Here is a 13,166-nt window from a genome sequence, read left to right on the forward strand (position 1 = left end):
GGGTATGGGAATCAGGAAGTGGAGCCTTTCGGCTTCATTTCCCGGTTCCCTACTGCGCATGCGCGAGTCGCGCTGCGCAATAAGGATGGTCCCCGCTGTCTCTGGGATCTGTGTGTTTCCCAGCAGGCAGCGGGGGACTTTCGGAAAGGGGCGTAATCTACGCCCCTTTCCGCAGAGAGCTATGCCGGAAGTGGGTGCAGATACCTGTACTGTACAGGTACCTGCACCCCCCTGAAAGGTGCCAATTGTGGCACCGGAGGGGGGGAGGATTCCAATGAGCGGAAGGTCCACTTTAGGGTGGACCTCCGCTTTAGCGGTTTTGTACCTAAAAATGTTATCTTCTTATCTAAATCACATGGTAACATAGTTACAGTAATGAATATTGAAATAAAATATTATTCAGTACTTACCTTATATTTGTGATGTTTGTGCCGACTTCCGGGCCGTCCTCCCGTGGGAGTAGGCGTGGTTATCGGCCTCGCAATGGTCCCTGGGAAATTTCTTAGCTATTTCCCAAGAATCCATGGGGGACATAGTAATGCCGAAATCTCGTGAGATTTCGGAAGGAGGACGCCGGTCACGTGTTCTCTCTCCTGTGTTAGTTTCGTTGCCATGACAACAGGGCGGGAACTTCCCGGGGACACCGCTGTAGTGTCATATTTTGCTGCCTATCACAGAATGCTACGGAAGTGACGTTCAGACAACACAAACACTGGGCCGTGCGTTACAACACTAATACTTCCCTTGTTACCTCGTATCATTTTTTACCAACCATGCTGAGCTACGTGCCGTGTTAGGTTCTGCATTGCTGGGACTTGTAGTGCCTATCCTGAGCTACATGCTTCAGTGTCCTCATCCCTATCCCCAAGCTTCAATGTTCAGTGTCCTCATCCCTATCCTCGGGCTTCAATGTTCAGTGTCCTCATCCCTATCCCCGAGCTTCAATGTTCAGTGTCCTCATCCTTATCCCCGTGCTTCAATGTTCAGTGTCCTCATCCCTATCCCCGGGCTTCAATGTTCAGTGTCCTCATCCTTATCCCCATGCTTCAACGTTCAGTGTCCTCATCCCTATCCCCGTGCTTCAATGTTCAGTGTCCTCATCCCTATCCCCGTGCTTCAATGTTCAGTGTCCTCATCCCTATCCACGGGCTTCAATGTTCAGTGTCCTCATCCCTATCCACGGGCTTCAATGTTCAGTGTCCTCATCCCTATCCCTGGGCTTCAATGTTCAGTGTCCTCATCCTTATCCCCATGCTTCAATGTTCAGTGTCCTCATCCCTATCCCCGTGCTTCAATGTTCAGTGTCCTCATCCCTATCCCCGGGCTTCAATGTTCAGTGTCGTCATCGAAGCAGGGGGATAAGGATGAGGACACTGAACATTGAAGCACAGGGATAGGGATGAGGACACTGAACATTGAAGCACAGGGATAGGGATGAGGACACTGAACATTGAAGCATGTAGCTCAGGATAGGCACTACAAGTCCCAGCAATGCAGAACCTAACACGGCACGTAGCTCAGCATGGTTGGTAATAAATGATACGAGGTAACAAGGGAAGTATTAGTGTTGTAACGCACGGCCCAGTGTTTGTGTTGTCTGAACGTCACTTCCGTAACATTATGTGATGGTTTCGCTGAACTGTATTGCTGAAACTATGTTGGAACGCACGGCGCGAGTGTTTGGAAAGCTTTGCGCATGCGCAGTACGCAATTTCTGGCGGCAACGTCACTTCTGTAGCATGCTGTGATAGGCAGCAAAATATGACACTACACCGCCCGTTGTGATGGCAACCAGAAACTTTCATCAGTAAGCATGCAGGAGATGGAGCGGTGGATGCTGGGAGCCCAGCGTCATCACTTACAGGAAGTAAATGCCCGCGGGCTTCAGACGCCCACAGTAAAAATGGAAACCGCCGGACTGCTTTTTTAAAAGTTTCCCATTGCAATAAAATCGTCACGCCGGGGGTCAAAAACACGCCGATTGTGACTGCTAAGAGATGGTAGGAATCGCCCACCAGTGACACAGGTAAGAAAAAAACAAAACCGCAGCAGAATCCCGCTTTAACCAACATATACAGCATAAAACATCTAATAGCGAATAGTCCTCCTTATTGGAAAAAGTGATGTGAATAGCAGGGTGATAAGTAGACAGCAGTGCCAAAATCTTGGGTTTAGTAGTCCATGTGTAGACTTTTGAACACAATATAGTCCTTTTCAATCCCCTGTGCAATGGACACCATATGAGATCACCACCGGTGATAAAAAAAATGCCTGCTTACCAGATATACTGGACCTTTAGAAAGGCCATTAACGCTTGTGGCTGATTCCCCCGGCAGGGCCTTTGGGTTGCAATCCAACCAAAGACCTGTAGTCCTGCAGGCGATCGCCCTCTCTCCCGATGTTAGGAATGTCCCACTCGAAAATAATAAATTAAACTCTGCATCGTGTAAATCCAACAGTTTATTAGTATAAAAACGCCTCTCCCACATGGAGGAATAGTAAAACACTGCTCGGTAAAAACATACAATGAGCACCTGCGCTTCCCTGACTCGTAAGTCACAATCATCCGTCCTACGCGTTTCATCAGAGACTGATGTCATCCTGGGGCACATAGTTATACCCTCAAGTCATGCAGTGACAGTTACACCATAAATTCATGCCGCAACAGTGACATCTAGTGGCCATACTCAGTTACACCCTCAAGTCATGCAGCAGTAGTGATATCTAACGGTCATAGTCAGTTACACCCTCAACTCATGCAACAGTGACATCTAGAGGCCATACTCAGTTATACCCTCAAGTCATGCAGCAACAGTGACATCTAGAGGCCATACACAATTACACCCTCATGTCACAAAGCAACAGTGACATCTAGTGGTCATACTCAGTTACACCCTCAATTGAAGTAACAACAGTGACATCTAATGGTCATACTCAGCTACACCCTCAAGTCAAGTAGCAACAGTGACATCTAACGGTCACACTCAGTTACACCCCTATTTCTTGGGAGGGTCAGGGGTCCTTCAGCCTCATAGGACAGTCAGAGCAGAATTAAAACTCTTACTACAAGCTTTAACCAGACACTGATAGAAGTCATAAGACTGCTATATACAGCTGGTGAGAAAAGGCATATGTCGGTTTATTATTACTAACATAATTGCATTTCCATGTTCTGTGTACTGTGGAAGACCAGATATAGTGACTGCAGGCTCCTGGGTTTAGTAACACTTTAAATGTTATCGATAGTACCAATGCCGAAGTCAGACAGAGAGAATAAGCACATGATGATTTCCAGGATGCACTTTATATGTGATATTAAAACTTTTTTTTACATTAAAATTATAAACATGTTATACATACCTGCTCTGTGTAGTGGTTTTGCACAGAGCAGCACTGATCCTCCTCTTCTTGGGCCCCCCCCTCCTTCTGAGTGCCCCCACAGCAAATAACTTGCTCTGTGTGTCCAATCACACACAGAGCCATCGTTTGGCCCCACCCCCTCTCTCCTCATTTGCTCTTTTGGCTCTGAGTGACTGCAGCGGGAGCCAATGTCTCAGCCAATGAGGAAGGAGAGTCCCCGGAGAGCTGAGGCTCGAGTGTAGCGTGCTGGAGGAAGACCGGGCTCAGGGGAGTATTAGGCTGGCTGCATAGAATACATGAAGGTAAAAAAAAAAAAACTGTGCCTTTAGAACCACTAAGACATGCTGGCTGGTAAATTGGCTCATGTCTATTGGCCATAGAATGTCTGCACTCACCAAGAGTCAGAATTGACTTAACAGATAGATACTTACATATGTGGCACCCTCCTAACATAAGCAAATTTAGCGTGTGGCTCCTTCTGTAGTCAAAAGGAGCAGCGATTGTTTGTTCTGGCCTGTTCAGGGTTTCACAGGCTGGGTGTTTGATTGCTTCCCCCTGTCCTGGAAACTTCCAGAGCATAGGGTAGGAGTTTCAAATAGCCAGCCTGAATATTTATCTTGGGATAGCAAAAAAATTAGTGTCCAGAAGGTGGTTGGGTAGATGATAAATGTGGAACAGAGATTGTTCTCTCCTCAGCAGGGAGGGTTCCGGAGTTCCTGAGGCAGGATGTGGGCTGTGCAGCTGTTCTCTAAGATCTCAGGGCTGTCTACCTGAAGTGATCTTTCCGAGGAGGTGGCTGTAGGACCTCACCATAAAGGGATCTTGTCTGGAGAAGGATCGCCTCTCTCCCCTTTTGGTACCGTGCGGCTCTTTGGAGTATCCCATGTCCCAACCCTTCTCCTGTTCACATTTCTGCAAGCAATACATTTCAAAAAGGCGCTCCCTAGACTAAGTGAACCAGATATTACTAGTGGACCCTGGTGGGGGGAGAGAGAGAGAGGAAAGAGAGCTAGAGAGGGACAGAGAGAGGGGGTGAGAGAGAGAAAGGAAAGAGAGAGGGTGAGAGAGAGAGGGGGAGGGAGAGAGAGAGAGGACAGGGAGAGGAGGAGAGAGACAGACACACAGACAAGGGAGAGGGCGTGAGAAAGACAGAGGGAGGGGGCACAGAGAGAGAGTGGGGCAGGGGGGAGAGACACACACAGGCAGAGAGCTAGAAAGGGGGAGAGATAGAGAATTAGTGAGAGGGACAGAGAAAGAGAGAGAGCGAAAGAGGGAGAAAGAGAAGGGGGTAGGGGGGAGACTGAGATGGGGAGAGAGAGGGAGAGCGGTAGAGAGAAAGAAGGAGAGAGAGAGAGGGAGGAAGAGAGAGGGGGGTGGGAGAGAGGGGGGATAGATAGAGGGGGAGGGAGAGAGAGAGGAGGGAGAAAAGGGAGAGAGAGGAGAGAGATAGGGGAGAGAGGATAGAGAGGGGGGCGATGGTGGAGAGAGAGGAGGGGGAGAGAACCTCTGGTTCGGTTGGCACCAGAACCTGTGAACAGACCTAAACTTGGTGTGAACTTTAGAACCCCATTAAAGTCTATGGGACTCGAACGTTCAAAATCTAAAGTGCTCATTTTAAAGGCTAATATGCAAGTTACTGTCCTAAAAAGTGTTTGGGGACCCGGGTCCTGCCCCAGGGGACATGGATCAATGCAAATACAAGTTTTAAAAACTGTTTTTTTTTTCGGGAGCAGTGATTTTAATAATGATTAAAGTGAAGCAATAAAAGTGTAATATTCCTTTAAATTTCTGGGGGGTGTCTATAGTATGCCTGTGAAGGGGCGCATGTTTCCCGTGCTTAGAACTGTCCCTGCACAAAGTGTCATTTCTGCAGGAAAAAAAGTCATTTAAAATCACTTGCGGCTATAATGAATTGTCGGCTCCCCGTAATACAGAGAACACTCATTGAAAGTCATTGATATTTGGGGGGAACCCCACGTAATTTTTAAAATTGACGCGGGGTTCCCCTTAACCAGTTCCCGACCGACACACGACGGCGACGATGTATGTCGGCAGAATGGCACGGGCAGGCAAACTGCCGTACAAGTACGCGCCGGTCAGGACCCCCATGAGTCCGGTCGCGGGTCCCGCGGACTCGATCATCTCACGGGGAAGGAGAATGGGGAGATACTGTTGTGAATAGCATCTCCCCGTTCTGTCTAGCAACAAGTGACACTGATCTCTGCTTCCTGTGATTGGAGCAGAGATCAGTATTCACTAGCACACAGCCCAGCCCCCCACAGTTAGTAACACGCCCCTAGGACACACTTAACTCCTACACTGCCACCCCCTGGTTAACCCCTTCACTGCCAGTGCCATTTACACAGGAATCACTGCATTTGTATAGCACCGATTGCTGTATAAATGACAATGGTCCCAAAAATGTGTCAAAAATGTCCGATGTGTCTGCCATAATGTCGCAGTCACAATAAAAATCGTAAAATAGTAAAAAAAAAAAAAAAATTACTAATAAAAATGCCCTATTTTGTAAACGTTATACATTTTGCACAAATCAATCAATAATCGCTTATTGTGATTTTTTTTTTTACCAAAAATATGTAGAAGAATACGTATCGGCCTAAACTGAGGGAAAAAAAAGTTTTTTTATATATATTTTTGGGCAATATTTATTATAACAAAATGTAAAAAATAATGCGTTTTTTTTCAAAATTGTCGCTCTTTTTTTGTTTATAGCGCAAAAAATAAAAACCGCAGAGGTGATCAAATACCACCAAAAGAAAGATCTATTTGGGGGAAAAAAAGGACGTCCATTTTGTTTAGGAGCCACGTCACACAACCGCGCAATTGTCAGTTAAAGCGAAGCAGTTGCGAATTGCAAAAAGGGGTCTGGTCTTAAGCGAGCAAAATGGTCCGGGGGCTGAAAGTGGTTAATATCCATACCAGACCTGAAGGGCCTGGTAATTGAATTTGGGGGAACCCCACACTTTTTTTTTTTATCAATGACTTTCAATGAGTGTTCTTTGTATTACGGGGAGCCGACAATTCATTATAGCCGCGAGTGATTTTAAATGACTTTTTTTCCTGCAGAAATGACACTTTGTGCAGGGACAGTTCTAAGAACGGGAAACATGCGCCCCTTCACAGGCATACTATAGGCACCCCCACGGTATGAAATTTAAAGGAACGTTACACTTTTATTGTTTCACTTTAATCATTATTAAAGTCACTGCTCCCAAAAAAAACTTCCTTTTTAAAACTTTAGGGTCCCCAAACACTTTTTATGACAATAACTTGCATATTAGCCTTTAAAATTAGCACTTTAGATTTCTCCCATAGACTTGTATAGGGTGTTCCGCAGCTTTTCGAATTTGCCACTGTTCGCTGAACAGGCAATGTTCGAGTCAAACTGGAAGCTCATCCCTAGTCATCAATATGGACAGCAAAGCATACATTTAGTTTCCTCTTACTTTTTTTTTTTAGTTATCCCACCAATGTGAACTTGTTTCTGCTGTTTTAAATCAGATCAAGAGCTTTGGAGGAAAGAGCGATGTACAAAAAGTAAGACTGTCCACCCAGAAGAGAGATGATCCTGTATCTATGTCCTGCATTTGGGGTCTTATTCTCCGCTATGGGGAGATGAAAATACCTATTCTTGCAGCAACAGTGACATCTTGTGGTTATTTCAGAGAATGACTGTTAACTCACCAATCTGAGTCTAAAAAGGGCTCCACCTGGTGTCACAATACGGGTACTACATTCAGATGCAACTTTTAATTACAATTAATTTATTCATTCATTTTTCTTATTTACAGACTCCTGATTTCCTCAGTCTATGGTACAAAAGGATATTGGGGACCCAGAGCCCCTCATTCCCTTCTCTTCTGGGAACCTGATGTTGCACCCAACGGTCTCCTCTGTTATAAAAGCTTCTCCCGGTCTATCAGCATCATGAGCAACTCAGATGAGATTTTTTGGCACCCCTCTAAGCTTGCCATAATGTGCTAATATACGGTGAAAATAAACATCCACTTGAAAGATATATAATTTGATGAATTATTAAAAAAAAAAAAAAAGTTGAATGGTTTCCTTAAAATATCCCACCTGAAGGGTTCAAATACGTAAATGCAATATACGGTGCATACCAGAAAATTATGACTACCAGCACCTGAGGACATATTTAATAGGGAAAAAAAAAAACATCAAAGTTTAATTCCCCTCTAAAAGCAATAATACAAAATATTAAACTCATCAAAAAAAAAAAAACGTAAAAATGTATTTTTTCACATTTTTGTGCCTTGGTCAGCCTATATATAAAACTATGAGTTTTATAAAACTGTACCAAATAAAAACCTTAAATATATGTATGTAAACGACTGAAAGTTACCGTTATAGTAACCGACATGCTGGCACTGCGAAATTTGACATTGAGGTTTGACCACTTTGCCAACCGTGCTATAGCCGTCATATAACATCTTCCTGTGATCGCTGTCGGGGCGGGTGGCATGATCTCTGATCACAATGTTCTCCGGATGCTTCTGATCACAGATTGAGGTAAAGGGCCAATCAGCGGCTCTTTACCATGTGATCAGCTGTATCCAATCACAGCTGATCACAAAGTAAACGGAAGCATTCCTAAGAGTTAATTCCCAAAGAACTCCTACCACATCCCATATTAGAACACTTTTTGAAAGAGATGCCCTTAAAAGATTGTATGGGTAGGAGTGTAAGTAGGCAATAAATGCAAAGGTACCTTTGCATTCATCCCCTACTTACACTCCTACCCATACAATCTTTTAAGGGCATCTCTTTCCAAAATCAGTGCCCATCAGTGCCACCTATCAGTGTTCATCAGTGTTGCCTATCAGTGCCCATCACTGCGGCCTATCAGTGTTTAGTGCCACCTCTCAGTGTCCATCAGTGCCACCTATCAGTGTTCATCAGTGCCACCTCCCAGTGCCCATCAATGTCGCCACAAAGTGCCCATCAGTGTGGCCTATCAGTGCCCATTAGTGTAGCATATCAGTGTTCATCAGTGTTGCCCATCAGTGTCACCTCTCAGTGCCCATTAGTGTTATATATCAGTGCGGCCTATCAGTGTTCATCAGTGCTACCCCAGAGTGCCCATCAATGTCAGTTCTCAGTGTCCATCAGTGTTGTCTATCAGTGTGGCCTATCAGCATTCAGTGCCAAAAGGGATGAGCTTCATGTTCGAGTCGAACATACGTTCGACTCGAACATCGGCTGTTCGCCGAATTCCAAACATTATGGGCCGTTCGCGCCAAATTCATGTGGCGCTCACGGCCCACAATGCACTGCATCATTGCAGTGCATTGCTGGCTCATGATTGGCCAAGCATGCACTGTGACGCCACATGCTTGGCCAATCACAGCGCCAGCAGCAAGGAGAGCCATGATTGGCCACAGGCAGGATGCCTGTGGCCAATCATAGCTCAGGCTGTGTAGTAAACGCCCCACGCTATATAAGGCCGCCAGCGCGGCGGCCTTGTGTAGTGTGTTGGCGTCTGAAGCAGTTAGTGGGTGTTCTGTGTACCTTCAACACAGTATACACCGATCGTTATCGGCCGATTTTCGATCTTGCTCTTCTGTAGTGGTTGTTGTCTGCATGCCCTGACTGCAGTATACACCGCTATATTCACCTCACCTATATAGCTAGTGATCTATCTTTTATAATAGAGCTTGCAGTCAGTGTTAGAAGCTTGTGCGTGCTGTCTGCGTGCTCTGTACCCAGTACATACCGCTATATCCACCTACATAGCTCTTCTCTATTTGAGCCCACTTGCCATCTGCAGGAGTTATTGGAAGTTGTGTGTGCCTCCAGCACAGCACAGTATACATCTGTATATACCCCTTTATCTCTGGTGTTCTATAAAAAGGCATCTGCAGGAGTTAGTGCGTGTTATGTGCCTCCAGCACAATATACACTACCCAACTGCTGTTTTACCCAACTCCCTTCAGGCCATTATCATGTCTGGAAGGCCAACAAGGAGAGGCAGACAGGCGCGAGCCGATAAAAGAGGGCAAGCAGGCTCTGTGTCTAGAGACAACAGTGCTGGTCGTGGACGCGGTGCATTGTCATCAGCACGTGGCCATGGGACACGCTTGTCCTTCTTTTTGGCAGCTGGACATGTTGAACCGCAACATGCCAACGACTTGGTAGAGTGGATGACCAAGCCCTCTTCATCCTCCTCATCCTCTCTCACCCAGTCTCAGGGTACTAGCAAAGCAGCTGCCAACGCATCGTCTTCCCTCGTCTCAATGTCGTCATCAGTGACTCCTTCCCTAGACCCACCACGTCCTCCTGAGGAGTCCCCCGAACTCTTTGAGCACAGTGTTGGGTACATGTTCCAGGAGGATGCCCAGTGTTTTGTAGGCTCTGATGATGACACTCAGCTAGAGGAAGGCAGTAGCGTAAGCGCAGAGAGAGGGGATGCTCAAGAAGGACAGCAATCTGGCAGTCATGTTCCACAAGCTGCAGCATATTAGCAGGTTTGCTACAGCGACGAAGAGGGAGGGAATGATGAGGGCACTGACTCCACGTGGGTGCCTGGTAGGAGGAGGAGGAGGCGGCACATGTCCAACGAGGCAGGATTCCCTCCGGGGGGCAGCACACCGACTGAATCACACCGCAGAGCTCCGCCTGTGCAGGGCGCTGCCTCTGTGCATTATTCTAAAAGTTCTTTGGTGTGGCCTTTTTTGAGACGAGTGCATCAGATCACACCGCAGCTATTTGCAACATATGTCTCAAGCATATCTCGCGTTGCCAAAACATCAGCCGCTTGGGCACCACATGCTTGACCAGACATATGTTGACCTGCCATGCAGCTTGTTGGCAAGCGTACCTCAAAGACCCACACCAAAGAACAAAGCGGACCTCTCCTTGCTCATCAGCTGGCATCTCCAACCCCACTAGACCTTCAGTCCTCTCTGAAACCTGCTCTGAGAGGAATGAAGGTGTAGAATTAGGTGTGTCACAGCCAAGTGCTTCCGGGCACTCTGCTAGCAGTACACCCACGTCCGATGATAGCAGGCAAATGTCCCTGCCCCAGCTGCTGGACCGTCGAATGAAGTTCACTCCCAGCCATCCACATGCCCAGCGGTTGAATGCTAGCTTGGCTAAATTGCTAGCACTTCAACTGCTGCCTTTTCAGTTGGTAGACTCGGGCCCCCTTCCGTGAGTTTGTACAATGTGCGGTTCCTCAGTGGCAGGTCCCCAAACGCCACTTTTTCTCACGGAAGGTGATTCCGGCTCTCTACCGGCATGTGGAAGGCAATGTCCTTGCCTCACTGGACAGGGTGGTCACCGGTAAGGTGCATATTACCGCTGACTCATGGTCCAGCAGGCATGGACAGGGATGTTACCTGTCTTTCACGGCCCATTGGGTCACTCTTCTGGCAGCTGGGAAGGATGCAGGACAAGGTGCAGTAGTGTTGGAGGTTGTTCCGCCACCACGCCTCCAAAATGCTACTACTGGTTGTGACACACCTCTCTCCTCCACCCCCTCCTCTTCTTCTTCCTCCATGGCCTCTTCCAGTGCTCTGTCCTCAGAACCAGCGGTGCTCCGTAGGCGTTCCAGGGGATACACAAGTACGCAGGTAAAACGATGCCATGCCGTGCTTGCGCTGGTTTGTTTGGGGGACAGGAGCTACACTAGGTCGGATGTTTTGTCAGCTCTGCAGGGGCAGGCTGAGAGGTGGTTGACGCCACGCCAGCTTAAGCCAGGAATGGTGGTTTGCGACAATGACACCAACCTCCTCTCCGCCCTCCGACAGGGACAACTGACCCATGTGCCCTGTGTAGCTCACGTCCCTAACCTGGTGGTGCAGCGGTTCTTGGGCAGGTACCCGGGCTTACAGGATGTCCTGAAGCAGGCCAGGAAAGTCTGTGTGCATTTCCGCAGATGATTTAATGCCTGTGCTCGGTTGGCTGAGCTCCAAAAGGAGTTGAACCTGCCCAAGAACCGCCTTATATGTGACATGCCCACCAGGTGGAACTCAACGTTGGCCATGCTGCAGCGGCTGCACACGCAGCAGAGGGCCATCAATGAGTACCTGTGCGACTACGGCACCAGGACAGGGTCAGGGGAGCTCAGTTTTTTCTCACCACGCCAGTGGGGCATGATCAGGGATGCATGCACTGTCCTGTCACCGTTTGAGGAGGTCACAAGGATGGTGAGCAGTGACAGTGCATGCATCAGTGACACTGTACCTCTTGTCCACCTCTTGGAGCATACGCTGCATGGAATAATGGACAGGGCACTTGAGGCAGAACAGAGGCAGAAAGAGGAGAACTTCCTTGCCTCTCAAGGCCCCCTTTATCCAGACAGTGTTCCTGCTGTGCCACCCATCACACAGGAAGAGGATGAGGAGGATGATTGTGTCAGCATGGAGGTGGAGGCTGGCACTCAGCATCAGCAGCAGTCTTGTAGGGATGATTTACAGTCCCAAGAAACCCGTGGACTTGTATGTGGCTGGGAGGAGGTAGCTGCGGATCATGTTGTCCTTAGTGACCCAGAGGACTCCGGACCGAATGCCTCAGCTAACCTACGCTGCATGGCCTCCCTGATCCTGCAAAGCCTGCGGAAGGATCCTTGTATTCTTCGGATCAAGGAGAGGGACCATTACTGGCTGGCCACTCTCCTTGATCCACGGTACAAGGGTAAGGTTGCCGACCTTATCTTGCCATCGCAGAGGATGAGACATCTCCGGGAGGCCTTGCAGAAAGGTCTGTGCAACGCGTTCCCAGAGACTGGGAGGTTACAAACTCCTGGTCCTGGACAACGTGTTGCTGAGGCATCAGTCAGAAGGAGCGGTGGAGAAGGTGGCCGTCTGACTGATGCTTTCAGACAATTTTTTAGTCCGTAGCCCCAAAGTATGATCGGTTCCAGCAACCATCGCCAGCGTCTGATTTACATGGTGCAGGAATACCTAGGGGCAAGGTCAGACTTGGACACCTTTCCCACCGAAAATCCTCTGGCTTACTGGGTCTTGAGGATGGATCACTAGCCAGAGCTTGCACAGTATGCAATTGAGCTACTGGCCTGTCCTGCATCCAGCGTTCTTTCGGAACGCACCTTCAGTGCTGCTGGTGGCTTTGTTACCGATCACAGGGTGCGCCTGTCCACCGAATCAGTTGATCGACTAACCTTCATCAAGATGAATCAGTCTTGGATAACCCACAGCTACCAAGCACCTGAAGCTGATGTAACCGAATAATTTTTTTGGAAATATCACATCCCTTCAAGACTGCCTATGCTGATGCTGAGTGACTGTCCTGTTATGTTGATTGTCTATCCTCTTCCTCCTCCGCTGATATGTTGGAAGAACATTTCTGGTTCTGGGTGATGCCATCAGCCCAATTTTTCTGCCCCTGTTTAACAGGGGCGTTTAATTACAATTTTTCATGCAATGATTTGCAGCAGGGCTAATTCCTGCAATAAAACAAGAGTATATGGGAGAGGTTGCAGTGTGGGGGCACCAGCACCAGTGCCTAAGGCCTAATTTTTCTGCCCCTGTTGCAACCTCTCCCATATATAATTGCCAGCTCCCATCTGTCTCCACAGTTTCTCAGCTGTTATTGATCCTGCTCCTCAGTCCTGCCTACTTAAACAGTCTAATCCAGGAGGAGCTCTGCCCTCGCCTTGGTCAACATACCAGGGACTATCTCCTGCGTTCCTGTTTAAAGACTGGCCTTGCTGACATCCCTTCTGGCTCCAGATCCTGCTTGCTGTTCCACTACATTGATCCCTGACTTCTGGCTTGGCTGACTATCCGTTCCAGTTCCTGAAA

The 13,166-nt window shown here is 47.9% G+C and overlaps 1 long non-coding RNA gene across 2 annotated transcripts in view; it reads left to right on the top strand.

The window, feature by feature from the left end:
- LOC143975832 (uncharacterized) overlaps positions 1 to 7,404 on the top strand; it is a 38,117-nt gene extending 30,713 nt beyond the window's left edge. The window contains exon 4 of one of the 2 annotated variants that reach the window (XR_013272425.1): positions 7,173 to 7,404. This is a non-coding gene — a long non-coding RNA (uncharacterized LOC143975832). The other variant, XR_013272426.1, reaches the window with a different exon arrangement.
- The last annotated feature ends 5,762 nt before the right edge of the window (positions 7,405 to 13,166 follow it).

This window comes from Lithobates pipiens, unplaced genomic scaffold, assembly GCF_037356315.1.
Source record: "Lithobates pipiens isolate NorthernLeopardFrog02 unplaced genomic scaffold, aLitPip1_a1.2 Scaffold_13, whole genome shotgun sequence".
NCBI classification, from domain to species: Eukaryota; Metazoa; Chordata; class Amphibia; order Anura; family Ranidae; genus Lithobates; species Lithobates pipiens.